The 15,544-nt window shown below is 40.2% G+C and overlaps 1 protein-coding gene across 4 annotated transcripts in view; it reads left to right on the plus strand.

Moving 5' to 3' along the window:
- Nucleotides 1-15,544, plus strand: part of ARHGAP10 (Rho GTPase activating protein 10) — a 336,765-nt gene that overhangs the window by 187,550 nt on the left and 133,671 nt on the right. The window lies entirely within an intron of this gene.

Consider the following 15,544-nt stretch of genomic DNA (forward strand, 5'->3'; position numbering starts at 1 on the left):
ATTCTATGGGGTTCTCAAGATGGGCTCTGGTAGAAGATTACAATGTATAATTTCAGTATTAATCTTCAGGGGTATGGAAAGGAAGATGTCCAGAGTGAACCTGAAACATATTCTACCAATTGCGCATTAATTTTAAGTTGCCAAGGGCACTGAAGAAAATAAAGAACAGCTGTCCTCAGAAAATTTACAGCAACTAAACTAGAGTTTCTCTCTGTCTCTGTTTTAATCAAAATGGGTGTGAGGTGAGTGTGGGTGGAAATAGAGGACAGTCTTCTGTGGGAGGGAGCTGAGGAGTCTTGTGGTGTCTGCAGAAATGCAAATGCAAAATTGAAATAATAAATCCAGGCACATCAGGACTGAATATTCATTTTCACAATTAGTAATCTTATTTGTTTTAAGGAAACTGAGAAACTATTTGTTTCCAAATGAATGGTCACATTAAATTAATAGGGGCAGATCCTTCCTCTGAGACGGCAAACCCCGAGTCCCTGCCTTTACCCCTCGTCCATGTGGTTTAGGGTTTGGTTTAGGACTGTTACTACTTTCCTGTTGTCCAGTGAATGTTTTTTTTCAGCCCATGAATTCAACCTTCTTTTCTCTTTGTTACCTATGGTTTTATACGTTTTCCTCCTCTTTAACACATCCACAGAATAGAAATGAAGAAAATTAATAGGACTTTATTCCATCCTTACAATAAATCATCTTGCTTCTGGGTGTATTTGGGGTTGGAGGTTGGGTAGGTGTCAGAAAATGACAATGGTATATTTTCAAGTAGTGCCGAAGGTGTTTTTAGAACAGAAGAAACTTGGTGGAACTGTCTTGCTACAGAGTAGGCATGCTAGGCTTTGTTTTTGCATTACATTCTGATGAGGTCTGTGACATTTTATGGTACACTGTTAGCGTAGTGGTGAAGAACATTAGCTCAAAAGACTATCTTGATTGTAATCTCAGTTTTACTCCTTATTAACTCTGCCGTGTAACCTCTCTGTGTCTTTATCATCTGTGAAACGGGATAAGGATCAGATCTTCATGGGGTTGTTGTGAGAACTAAAAGAGAATGCTTAGGACATTCGCACATGTTGAATGCCCAGTAAGTGTGAGTTACTTATTTAGAGATAAATCCAGTCATTGCGGCCAATTATAATTAAGTAGTCTCATTATTGATTTAAGGCTCTAGGAGAGTGAAGAACTTTCTATTTTTTTAAAAAAATAGCAATTTACATTGGGAAATAAATCACCCATATTCACTTTATCTGTTAATTTTATGTGACTCTTAGAACAAACAGCAAAATTAACTGGTTTGGCTTTTAACCTCCTCCTCTTCAGTGATTTGTGGACATTTGAGCATTAAAATATCCTGAGCAGTAAAATAGCTAGAGGCTCAGGAAGAACACCGTGGTTTTCAGATTATCTCAAGCTTTTCCTCAGAAGCCAAACAAACACCACAAAACACCCTGAAATCCAAAAACAGGCATTCTTCCTCCTGAGATTTAGTACCTGCTGCTGCAGCTGCTCTGAGGTGGAGAGGCAGAGGGCAGCAGCGAGACACAACATTAGGCCTTTTCTGATGTTTTCCATCTCTGCAGCCGAGGAATGAAAAGGAACCTTGCAAAAAGCAACGGCCCACTTTTGCCTTGAGTTTGAGTCTCTTTTCTGATTTATTGTAGTAAAATTTTGCTAGTGCTTAAACCTGAGCTACATGAGTGATGAGCTTGAAAATTTATTTAGCTGTCCCATCCTTTCCAGCTTACTTTAATACTTACCTATGTCTGGGCACACACGTTAGATGGATTTTAGTCGTAATTTTGGGGTATTTCTTACAGGGAAGGTATTAGAGGAAAAAATATTAGAAATATGGTTCCTGTTCTTAAAGATGAGCTTCAATCTAACTTCAAGACAGAGATTTTACTCTACTTTCATGTCAACCAGTTATCCTGCATAGTTCCACGGATACTAGACTTGTAGAAGACACAAGACTCCTGGATCTTTGACACAGGACAGTTTATTACTGTCAGTAGCTAGAGTAGTGCATTTTGTGCTCATTCCCTGAGCCCTGATTCCTCAGGGCACTGCAAAGATGGCCAGGTGATACTTATGGATGATATAGTTGGTTGTGTTATAGGAGGAAAAACTCTGAATGCAGGAAACTCAGATCTTTTATAATGGCCAGCAAGCAAGCCTTTTGCTCTAGGAGACACCATCTCTATTTGCTAAGGCTGCAAGCAACCCTGCTGTTTGCTCCAGAGGGTAGATATTGGAGCAGAGGGTGCTCCCACCATGCTGGGGTGGTGTTGGTAGTGGTGAGTGGGTGGTATGATATGGGGAGATGCTTTGTGAGCAGTTGTATCCAGAGGGTGGCAGATCCCAGGTGCTGTGCTGCATTGTTCGCCTTAACTCTTTCTGTAGGCTGTGGTGAGCTATTGAGATTTGGATGGGAGTGTGTCTTGAGATCTTTGACAGATAATAGAATTGGTGGGAATGGAATGGGGGTAAGATGGAAAGCAGGGTGGTTGCTTGAATTTGGGGAGTAATTCAGATAAGAAATGATGGAGGTTTAAACTAGAGTATTTGCAATGGAAAGAAGGGATGGATAGGAAGAGAGACTTCGCAGACAAACAGAATCTGATGACCTGCTGGATATTGGAAGTCAGGGAGAGGGGAAAGCGACAACGGACTCTAAGCTTCCCAGACGAGGTGGATGAGACCTTTAGCCAAGGCAGAATGCAAGATGAGCAGTAGGTTTGGGAGGGATAGAGACTGGTTTTGGATATTCTGAATGCAAGTGGCATGTTACAAGAAATAGAATGAAAGCAAGAGAGGAGAGATGGCAGGAATTATTTTTAGAGAGGTAAGGTTTTGAGTGTCTAAGTCAAGATGATAGTGGAGAAAAGGACAGAATCTTTGTGAATGCTTCTATTTTGATGATGAGAGGAAGAAGAATAATGGAGACATAAGACAGAGGGATAGGAGGAGAAGGAAAAAGGATGGTTGTAAGGGAATCCATAAGAGGGGAGATTCCAAGAAGGAAGAAGTCAGCTGTGTCAGATACTCTAGGAAGGTCAGGTTGGTGGATGAACAAGAAACAACCATTGGGTTTAGCGGTTGGGAAGTCAAACTAAATAATAGCGAGGTTGTACTTGTTTTTTCCTTAGGTGTTATTCTTCTCACAAGAACCATATGAGACAGGTGGTATTATCCCAATTTGCATGAGCCCCTGAAGTGAAGAAACATGATTTGATTTGTCTAAGCCTCAGAGGTAGAGAGCAGTATACTACAACTTGCTTCCAAGACTGTGTTTTAAATACCCACGCTCTTAACCACAGTGAGCATGAGGAGATGGAGACACTATAGTCTGACCTTTTTTTGAGGATGTTGGAGAGATGAAGGAAAGAAAAACAGAAGACAAGTTGTTAAAGAACAAAGTTTAAAAGTTTGAGAGTACTGCAGGAAAGGGAAGTTGGGAGGGAAGATTTAAGTATCACTCACTGAAAGTGTTCATCGAGATTCAGGATTAAGCCATTCTAAAGTTAGACCTGCCTTTTTTCCATAACAACTGCTTCATGGATTCTGAAGGTGATCCTTGGCCCAACCCAAGAAAGATGCACTGGCTTTGCTGAGGATTGCTGCAACACCTCAGGAGGTCTCTTCATAGCAGACAAAATGTCAATACAGAATCTGCATATGACAATATATTAAAAATTTTAATATATTGCATTTTATGTTTTTGGAGTATATCACACTCTCTCACACAGTCTCCGTAAAACTCGGTAGTTGAGCAGATATATATCAATAGGCTCAGTTGCACATGTGGTATCAGAGGCCAGAACAAGGTAGGGTAAACCTGTCACAGGTCACACAACTAGGCAAAGCTGGGGTTTGGAGCCTAGTCTCCTGGCTCTAAGTCAGAATTATCCTACGGCAGCAGAAACAGGGTGAGAGGAAGAGTTGGTGGACAGTGCAACTTAGTGGTGATGGGAGAGCTTGATCTTACGGGAAGGCCCAGAGGCTGTGAGATACTCCTTTTGCCAAGGTTCATGCTGTGAGGAAAAACTGAAGGGCACATTGAGGGGGTCACAGCCAGTGCCTGTATTAGGTACTGGGATAGGGAGACCTCTGGGAGAGTGTGGGGCCCCAAAGGTTACTAATGAAATTGGAAACTCTCAGTTACTCCGTTGCTTTCCTCTAGGCCCTGTCTCGGCACTTTGCCAGTGGCTTGGGTAGAAAGAATAGCAACAAGTCTAGGGCATCTGGTCTGAAGCTAAAATGCTCTCTCTTGTGTTGCCTAGAAACTGAAAACGAGGCCAGCCACCTGTAGTATACAGTCCATTTTGACCATAATACAGAGGTTACAGCTAGTAAACTTTCTGCCTTTCGTATTTGAGACTTGGATTTGAGAGGATGAGACTTAGCATCAAGACTTAGATGTATCTTTAGAAGCCTAAAATTGTCAGTACTTCCAAAAATACGGGTTTAGACCCAGAAGTGGGCATTTGCTTTGCACTTTTTAAAATATTTCTCACTTTTCTCCTGGGATGGGACAATATTGAGTGGATGTGACAGACAACCCCAGTGGGCACAGCCACCTTCACTTGCCAAACTGTCTTGTTTCTGTGTTGAGTCTCTGGTTTGTTTGGGAGTGGGAAGACTGTGGGAATGAGATCCTAAGACCTTTCCTAAAAGTGCCTGCTGGTGGGGAGGCTAATCATCACAATATAGAAATGTGTTTACACAAGGAGTAGGTGAAGGCGAACATGCCGGTGAAAGCAAGACTTACAGGAAAGGGAAAAACAGATTAGTTGGTGGCAAAGAATAGCTGTCTGTAATGTTTTTCTATCTGCTGTTCAAATAATTATCATCCGGGGAAGAACTTACAAATGTTATTGGTGAGCAGGAATTGTATATTTTCCATGAGTCATTCTCGTTAAATAAATTTTGACTCTCTTCCCAGCATGTGCTTTATTTTATGAAAATGGGCTTATAGATTAAAGGCCTTGGTTAGGGCATTTATATGTATTGTGCCTGGCTATTTTGAAATTAATTTTGAGTTTTATACTACAGTTAAGGCTTGTAATGATTGCTTGGTATGTGTGAAGCTCATGCACTTGCTTTATAAACATTATCTCCTTTAATGTTCACAGCAGCCCAGTTCCCATCATTAACCCCATTTTCAGATGAAGAAGCTGAACACAGAGAGGCTGAATAACTTGCTAGGTCACATAGCTAGAAGGTGGCAGAGTTGGAAGTTTTCAGAATGTCAGTAACCTTAACTTGTAATAATTTATATCTTGTAACCTTAACACATTTGTATTTCCAAGATATATTTGTTTTTTATTTAAATGGAGGTACCAAGGTCCAGAAAGTTTAAAATGTTATTCAGTATTATGTTGAATCTCATCTTTGTACAGCTCTACTTTATCTGCTGCCTCAATGCTTAGGAATTATCCCTTACCCTGCTGCTTGGCAGTATTTAATGCACTGTAAGTGTTACAAATAATGCATTCTTCTCCCAAAGCTTTAGAATTATGTAAATACTGTATCTTAAATTTATGATGGTGAATATGTCCCTTTGATGGAATAGAGAGAATCATTCTTCTGTCTGCTTATATTTAAAACCATTTTAATATAAATACACATTTTTGACAGAATGTTATAATGTTATGAATTGCTGAGTATCTTGGAAGAGTATCTTTGTGTATGAACCTGTTTATTTTTATGTAACCCAGTGCAGCAGATAGCCTAGAAAGTGCTTACTATACTTAAACAGACATTTAAACATTAGTGCTTACTGAGGACTAGTTATAAATATATGTAAGGAACACATTATCACATTTTTGTAATCCACCTATGATCTGAAACAATATTCATGAGTCTCTTCATTGCTTTTCTTAATATTACCTTCATAATACATCATTCTTAGCCAGATTGCTAGGTATTTCCTCACAAGTTTTTCTAATTATTTCATGAAGAGTGTGTTTTTCCTTCATTTTCAAGAATATTTCAAGATTAGCTAATGTTAGTAATTATACATGAAAATATATACATATAAGGCATCTAAAATAATGATTAATATTTTTATGTGCATACAAGCATGTTTGTTTGTTGTATAACCCATAGAGAAATCTGTCTTTACAGTGCTAGAGGGATATGCAAACCTATATTTGTATTTGTGCATACACATGTGTGTATATATATACACATGTGTGTATATATATGCACATGTGCCTCATTAATAATGAAATGTTAGACTTTTGATGTAAATCCTGTGAATGCCAGTATGAACATTAATGACCTTTTACCCCTGTTGTCAACACACGTGAGTGCAAATAAATGATTCAGTCCCTCCACAAATATTGATGAAGCATCTCATTCCGTGCCAGGCAATCTGCTGGTTACTAGATGAGAGCTGAATGTTAGTTTATAGAACCATGGAATTTGAGAATGTATTTCTGTAGAATCATACGGCTGCAAAATCCTTTTTAATCATTTCATACCTGTTACCATCAAAAGTGTTTATCTTTCACTTTGAGCCCTTCTCCTTTGTTGTTATATCTTTTTCTGTCTTGTATTTTATTTCCATATTTCCTTTACTGATTAATCATCAATATATTAATTGTTCATTTGTTTTTCAATCCATTTGTTAAATGTATACCATAGGCTAAGGACAAGTTGACGTATTAAGAATATAGAGCTATCAGGTACAAAAACTGCCCCTGAAGCTGAAAAGATAAGAAAGAACTTCTTGGCCTATTTAGTTTCAAGTTACTCTCTTTTAATTTTAATTGTCTCTTTAATTTTACTCGGTGTCTTCACTTGATTCCACCTCACTGCCTAAAATATAAGTACTCAACAATTCCTGTGAAATTAACAGGAAAGTAAATGTTACGTAATTTCTAGCCTATCTTCTCATTTATTTCCAATTTTTCCTCCCTTTTATTTTGTATTCTCCCTGTTTACCATTTCTATTTTTAAAAATTACCTGTCTTTTTCTCTTCTGCTTCCTTTATTCTAATGGTACTTTGTTTTCAAATTCATCACATTTATTTGCCAGTTGTAGCCACTCTAGCCTTTATCTCTACCTCTCTTGTTTACCTGCATTTATCAGCCCTTTTAAGTTTTATTTTCCTTTTGCATCTGATTTTTTAACTATCCCAGAACATCTTATTTTCTGTCTTGCTTCTTCAGCCCACCTATAGGGACAGTGGATGCCTGCTAGTGCTCAGTAGTTCCATGCAGGTGTTTTCAGGAGCTGTATGGTCTCTGGCTCTGGTAACACCGTTTGGGTTTGAGAGGGAAACAGCTGAGCAGAGATGATGATGAAACTTGACTGCTTCCCACTTTTTGACCCTCTCTTCAAGGAAGATGTGGGTGTTGTGAGTAGTGCTCTATGACAGTGTTGTGGGAGATTGGAGGAGACAGATGGTAGGAAGTAAGACACATTTGATTTTACCTTATCCGTTTCGCCCAGAGACAGCTGTCATCAGCTGCTCATCACTCTAGTGGAGATAAGCTTACCTTTTCTTTGCTAACTATCAGAACCAATCTCAATCTAATTTATTAAGAGAAAAAAAACAACTTCGGGCCTGTAAACATATTGACCAGGTTACAAATTTTTGTTAAAAGTTAGAAAATATTGATATCAATATCATCACTGAGCATTTATATCCTGAAAAATTACAATAATTTGGATATTTTAACTTTAATTTTTCAGTTCTGAATTGTGATGTCCATTTTGGCCCAAGTCTGTATCTATAGTTCTATATCAATTTCAAGTCAGATCAACCTAGCTATACCTATTCTTTGTCCAACTTTTCTATACAAGGCACCATAAAAGCTATTAAAAGCAAAAACCAAGGTTGACCAAGTATCTTTCCAGGTAATACCTCTGTATTTGGAGAGAAGGTGGAATACAGGTTCACGATTCTTCATCTGAAAATTCCAAGGCTAGGTGTGTTTCGGAGTTTCGACCTTTTTAATTAAAAAAGATAATAGATCATTCAGAACATAGGCACAGGCAGAGATTTCATGATGAAGATGCCAAAAGCAGTTGCAACAAAAGCAAAAATTGACAAATGGGATCTTATTAAACTAAAGAGCTTCTGCACAGCAAAAGAAACTATCACCAGAGCAAACAGACACCCTACAGAACGGGAGAAAATTTTTGCAATCTGTCCATCTGACAAAGGTGTAATATCCAGAATCTATAAGGAACTCAAAATTACATGAGAAAAACAACCTCATTGAAAAGTGGGCAAAGGACATGAACAGACACTTCTCAAGAGAAGACATACATGTGGCCAACAAACATATGAAAAAAAAGTTCAACATCATTAATCATTAGAGAAATGCAAGTCAAAACCACAATGAGATACCATCTCAAGCCGGTCAGAATGACTATTATTAAAAAGTCAAAAAACAGATGCTGGTGAAATTGTGGAGAGAAAGGAACACACTGTCGGTGGGAGTGTAAATTAGTTCAGCCATTGTGGAAGACAGTGGCGATTCCTTAAAGACCTAGAGGCAGAAATACCATTTGACCCAGCAATTCCATTACTGGGTATATACCCAAAGGAATGTAAATTGTTTTATTATAAAGACGCATGCATATGTTCACTGCATTACTTTTCACAATCGCAAAGACATGGAATCAACCCAAATGCCCATCAATGATAGACTGGATAAAGAAAATGCAGTGCATTTAATATTCCATGGAATACTATGCAGCCATAAAAAGGAATGAGATCATGTCCTTTGCAGGGACATGGATGGAGCTGGAGCCCATTTTTCTTAGCAAAGTAATGCAGAAACAGAAAACCAAATATCTCATGTTTTCACTTACCAAGTGGAAGCTAAATAATAACACATGGACACATGGGGGGAACAACACACACTAGGACCTGTCAGAAGGTGGGAGGTGGGAGGAGGGAGAGGCTCAGGAAGAATAGCTAATGGATGCTGGGCCTAATACCTGAGTGATGGGATGATCTGTGCAGCAAACCACTATGGCACACATTTACCTGTGTAACCTGTACATCCTGCACATGTACCCCTGAACTTAAAAGTTGGAGATAAAAAATGGAAAAAACAATAAAAAGGTAATGTGAGACATACACTGAATAGAATATTACATCTCCAGGCAGGTTTGGTGTGGAAATTACTTTTAACATGTGAAATATGAACATTCAGTCTGAGTGGAAAAAATACTTAAATAACCTGATTTCAGGTCATGCATTTATACTTTTTCAGCTTCAGGATTTCTTTTTGATTTTTAAAAATTATTTCAATCTCTCTGTTAAATTTCCCCAATAAATTTCTGAATTGATTCTCTGGTATTGAAGTTTGTTGAGAAGGAAGCTCATCTTCTTTAAATTTCTTTGAGAGATTGCATGTCTTCATCACTTTAGGGTTGGTCTCTTGTGCCTTATATTGCCTGTTAGGTGAGGTCATATTTCCCTGAGTGTTCTTTTAAAAATTGTTTATTTTTTTAGGGACAAGGTTTTGCTATGTTGCCCAGGATGGAGCGCAGAGACTATTCACAGGTGCAGTCATAGCACACTATGGCCTTGAACTCCCATGCTCAAGCAGTCCTTCTCCCTCAGCCTCCCAAGTAGCTGGGATTACAGGCACTCGCCACTGTGCCGGTCCCTGAATGCTCTCGATGCTTGTAGGTGTGTGACAGTGTCTGCACATTGAGAGATTGGCTATTTATTTTCATCTACCCGGTCTGGCTTTGTGCCTGTTCTTCAGAGGGCCTTCCAGGATTCTAAGCTGACTGACTCTTGGGTTTCCTAAGCCTGTGACCACTGTAGCTGTCTCAGCACTAGAGGATGCTCTAAGCCCAGGCTTGCCACGAGTCTCTTCAGGACTCAGAAGTTGACGTGGCTTTCTGCCCCAGATGGACCTGGGGAAGACCCAAAAAAGGTACTGGGACTGTGTGGGAATACTGGCCAAGACCTGAGTCCAGAAGACTGTTCTAGTGGCCCAGATGGATGTGTCTCCCAGCAGGTCTCTGCATGGGTGGGATGAATTTCTGACTATAGCAGAATGGGCTGGAGTTGAGATGAGGCCCTCTTGGGATCTGCTGTGGGGCAGAGGCTGGAGAGCCAGGCTCTTTGGGTGTATGTCTCTTAGTAGGTCTCAACACAAGATTGTTCCCTGATTGCATTGGGAGGGGCGGGAGCTGAGCCTGGGTCCCCTTAGGTTCTGTTGTGGGGCAGAGGTTGGCAAGCCCATCTGGAAGGCTCAGGCTCCCAGGCTGTGAGACATGGGTGAGTCTCCCTCTGGGTCCCTGTGCAAGCAGCTGTGAGCTGGGACCTTGGCTGAGGGACCCTGGAGCCAAGCCACAGGGCAAGTCTCAGGTTCACTGCTGAGACCACTGTTAGTATGCAGACGAACCTTTCTGCCAAAGCACCAGTGTGCAAGATTCCTTTTGGACCCCTTGGCAGATAGTTTCAGCTGCAGGCTCAAGGCCAAACAGGGCTGTAGCCAAGTCCCTTGGAGGACTGGACCATTGTCAAGCTTGAACCTAGGAGCAAGCTTGTGGCACATCAGCCACCTGGATGTTGGTCTGCACTCTCAAAGCAACCCTCCCAGGTCTTGAACTCCACCAAGGTTTCACAAACTTTTACCTGAATCCTGAGATGCCCTCAGAGAGACTTTGATGGTGGATGGATGCAGAATTCTTACTGTCATATGGGGATATGAGCAGGTTACTTTCTATGCCACCATCTTGGTGATGCCACTCCATTATCCATTAACGCTTTTGATTTTGGGAATTGTGACTAAGATTGTGGACTTGTTTTAAGATGTACCCTGGTGGGTGCAGTGGCTCTTGCCTGTAATCCCAGCACTTTGGGATGCCCTGAGGCAGTAGGACCACTTGCGCCAGGAGTTTGAGACCAGCCCAGGCAACATAGTGAGACCCGCTCTCTACAAAAAATAAATTCAGCCAAGTGTGGGTAGCATGTGCTTGTAGTCCCAGCTAGTCGAGGGGCTGACATAGGAGGATGGCTTGATCCAAGGAGGTCAAGGCTGCAGGGAGCTGTTATCACACCACTGCATTCCACCCTGGGTGACAGAACGAGACCCTGCCTTAAAAATAAAAAAATTTAAATGTAATCAAGTGTTAAATTAAAAGGAATCAATTATGAGTTATGTTCAGAAGAAGGGAGTATCACTGTGGGCTGGTGTCAAAAAGGGGATTTTTATTCGGTTTTGAAGGTTTAGATGGGAATTTTACTCACTGTCGAATCTTGGGCAACCAGAATAGCACCTGGCACATATCTGATGAATAAATATATGACAGTTGAATAAATCTGTGAAGAGAAGGGGAAGAGCATTCCTGCTGGGGAGACTTCAGCCTGAATGTAGTCGCAGAGGATGCAGTGAACTTGGTTATTTGTGGGTGATGGTCGAGCCGTCTGTTGTGATTAAGTTGAATACACTGCAGTCCCTGTAGGAAGATGAGGTGAGGCCCGTCATGTATGTGTGCGTGTGTGTGCCTTACATACTTGTTAAGGCTAGAGGATGTGGGCTGGATCTGAAGGCTTGCTCTTAAATGGGGATCCAGGGGACATTAGATAATAATAGTGGTTTGAAAATAAAAAGATAGAAGACAGTGTTCAGAATGGATTATAGTTGTGTATTTCTTTTTAGGGATTCCATAATAAATGTGTGTGCATGAAATTCAGGATTGTGTTGAAGAGGCAGAAATTAGTCTGAAGTTCGAAGAAAGAGTGGACATTGACTTGTTGCATTTGGAAAGTGACAGGGAAGAAGTCAAAGATTTCAAATTTCTAATACTTGTTGATCAGAAATAGTGATCCCTTTGGTTGACAGGGAAATTTGGAAAAGAAGCTGGAAAGGACATGATAAACTCACTAATATGCCTTGGCATATTGGTTGGTTTATATCCTTAAGATGTATTTGATGCCTTTTATATGAACATATATGTGTTCATAGATAAAAAGTATGTTCCAGCTCTCATTTAGTTCAGAGCTTTTGAGAACAGTGTAGCAAGAAATAGAAAATCGAACAAGACTTGAGTTGTATGTATTTTACGTGCTATTTCCAAGCTGCTTTTGTGCAAGGTTTATTTAAATTTCATTTAAAAATGTAGAAACTGTGTTGAGTAGCTTTAATTCCCCTTTGCACCTCTCAGTATGCATTAACAATTAACTCTACTTCTCTCAGGTTGATGAATTTGAACTTGATCAATTATTTGATAGTAATTACTGGCACAGAGTGATGATTATTGCCGAAGTGACATTCTTATTTCATCTCTCCATATAATTCAGGCCCTTTTCACAGAGGCATGTTTGCTTGAATGCAGAGTATGATTTGCTCTTTTGGCTTCTACCACTGAGGTCAAACTTTTTAAGGTTTCTTAACTAGAGTAGTACTGAAACCCTTTGGTATTTTAAACTATCTCGACATGCCCTTCTGGCTTCCAAAAAGAAGGAAGGAATGAGGCTCAATCTTTTTTCCTGTATCAGGCTCAAAAGGTCTCTGATTTTTGTGTTTCTTGGCAACTTTCTTTTCTTTTTTCCAACAGGGCTGTGTGACCTCCTTTTCCTCCCTTGTAGTCACTGAGTGCTCCCCCTCAGGAAGGTGTGTCTCTGCTGCTGTGACTCCTTAGCGTTCTGAGTAGACTTAGGTAGACTAAGGGCTAGCCTTTGCTCTTCTGGTTCTTTAAGCTCTAATGAGATAGCGAGTAATTATTAGCTTGCTTGGGCTGCCATGATAAAGTATCACAGGCTGGGTGACTTAAACCAGGGCTCCCCGGTTCCCAGACCGTGGCCTATTAGGAACCAGACCTCAAACAGGAGGTGAGCAGCGGGCGAGCCTTATGGCCTGAGCTCCGCCTCCTGTCAGATCAGTGGCGACATTAGATTGTTATAGGAGTGCAAACCCTATTGTGAACTGCACATGTGAGCGATCTAGGTTGTGTGCTCCTTATGAGAGTCTAATAATAAATGTAATCCTCTTGAATCATTCTGAAACCATCCCCCCCACCCCAATCAGTGGAAAAATTGTCTTCCATGAAACCGGGCTGTGGTGCCAAAAAGGTTGGGGATGGGGGCTGCTGAATAAACAATAGAAATCAATTGTCTCACAGTTCTGGGGGCTACAAGTCCAATATTAAGCTATCAGCAGGGTTGATTTCTTCTGAGGCCTCTCTCTGGCATGGGGATGGCTGTCTTCTCCCTGTGTCTTCTCATGGTCCGCCTCTGTACATGTCTGTGTCCTCATCTCTTCTTAAAAGGCCTCCAGTCATGGTGGATTTGTGCCTACCCTGGTGACCTCATTTTAATTGAATTACTTTTTTTTCAAGACCTTATTTCTAAATACAGTCACATTTGGAAGTACTGAGGATTAGGACGTCAACAGATGAATTTGGGGGGATACAATTCAGCCTATAACAGAAGGAAAAATAGGACATTTGCAAAACTTAAAAAATAAGGAATAAAAAGCAAAGAGGATTTATTCCTTTGGGTATATACCCAGTAATGTAAATTGTCCTATTATACACACACATGCACATGTATATTCATTGCAACCCTACTCACAACAGCAAAGACATGGAATCAGCCTAAATGCCCATCAGTGATAGACTGGATAAAGAAAACGTGGGGTCAGGCGTATTGGCTCATGCCTCTAATCTCAGCACTTTGGGAGGCGGAGGCAGGCGGACCACCGGAGATCAGAAGTTCAAGATGAGCCTGACCAACATGGTGAAACCCCATCTCTACTAAAAATACAAAATTAGCTGGGCGTGGTGGCACATGCCTGTAATCCCAGCTACTTGGGAGGCTGAGGCAGGAGAATCACTTGAACCTGTGAGGCGAAGGTTGCAGTGAGCCGAGATTGCTCCATTGTACTCCAGCCTGGGCAACAAGAGTGAAACTCCATCTCCAAAAGAAACAAAATGTGGTACATAATGTACCATGGACTACTATGCAGCCCTAAAAAGGAACGAAGATCATGTCCTTTGCTGGGACATGGATGGAGCTGGAGGCCATTATCCTTAGCAAAGTAATGCAGGAATAGAAAACCAAACACTGCATGTTCTCACTTACAAGTGGGAGCTAAATGATGAGAACTCATGGACACATAGAGGAGAACAACACATACTGGGGCCTGTGGGAGGGTGGAGGGTGGGAAGAGGGAGGGGATTAGGAAGAATAATTAATGAGTACTAGGCTTAGTACCTGGGTGATGAAATAGTCTGTACAACAAATGCCATGACACAGGTTTATTATCTATGTAGCAAACCTGTACATGTACCCCTGAACTTAAAAGTTAAAAAAAATAGTATATGTAACTATAATTTTTAAAAAAGCAAAGAGAAAAAGAGGGAACAAAACTTTACAAGGAAGAATGAATGCTTTTGTGTGTGCGCTGTGAGTTACAATCTGTAGGACACGTGTTAGTATCATCTCATTTCCCTCCCAGCATAACATAGGGTATAGGATGCAGTCCTTCATCTCAGATACAGCATAGAGGCTCCGAGAGGTTTCCTGTCTTCCTCCTGAGTGACTGAACTGACTTGAATCCAATTCTTTAGACTCTGACTAGTATTCTTTTCATCACTCCGAGCAGGGAGGTGAAAAGAAAGTAAACCCTCGTGGGCAAATTCCATGGCCTTTTGTTGTGTTATTCTGTTTTGGAAACTTTGGGGATTAGAGGTATCATCTGCCTGTCAGCCAGTTGTGTTCTTGTTACCTTTAACATTCGTAGCAGAGAAAATAAACACACAGCCAGAAAGCTGCAACTCATTTGAGAAGTAAATATAAGTCACATTTTTTTGGAAGTCATTATTATGAAAATTTTCAAGCATAAAAAAGTAGAGAGATTGGTACAATGAATTCCCATATTCTCATCCAGATTCAATAATTATCAAGATTTTGCCACAGTTGTTTCATCTATCCCTTTTTCCCTCTTAAAGCAAATGTAAGGTTACTTTCACCCCTTTCAGGATGCAACTTTAAACAAATGGAGATTTTCTTACCCTTAATGCCACTCAGTTTGCTAATTGCGTCAAAAATGTCTTTTCGTCATTGATTTGTTCAGATCAGAATGCAAATGATAAGGATATTTGTTCAGCATACCAAATTATGTTTGACAATACATTTTCTTTTATATGTCTCTTGTTTTCAGGGACAATTTGTTTTCAGATCTCTGTAGAGAGAGAGGATGCATTGATTTGGTTCATTTTGCAGTATACTTTGTGGTGATATTGATTTGAAGTTTCGCAGCTCCTCACTGGACAGGACATATAACAACTTTAAAAAAAAATTACAGTTTTGCTTTAGTTTTGAACGAATTTCCATGGTTTTCAAGAATCATCCAAACAATGATTTCTTTCTGTGTACTACTCATCACCATATTTTTAAAAGGCTAAAACTTTTGAAGAAAAATGTAAATAAGTAAATACAATAAACATAAAAGTTTTAGTGCATCTTTACAAATTGGATTGGTATTCATTTCAATGTATCCATGATACTTAACTAACTTATTAACATTGAGGCATTTCATTTTTGTCCAC

Source organism: Pongo abelii, chromosome 3 (assembly GCF_028885655.2).
Source record: "Pongo abelii isolate AG06213 chromosome 3, NHGRI_mPonAbe1-v2.0_pri, whole genome shotgun sequence".
In the NCBI taxonomy this organism is placed as follows: domain Eukaryota; kingdom Metazoa; phylum Chordata; class Mammalia; order Primates; family Hominidae; genus Pongo; species Pongo abelii.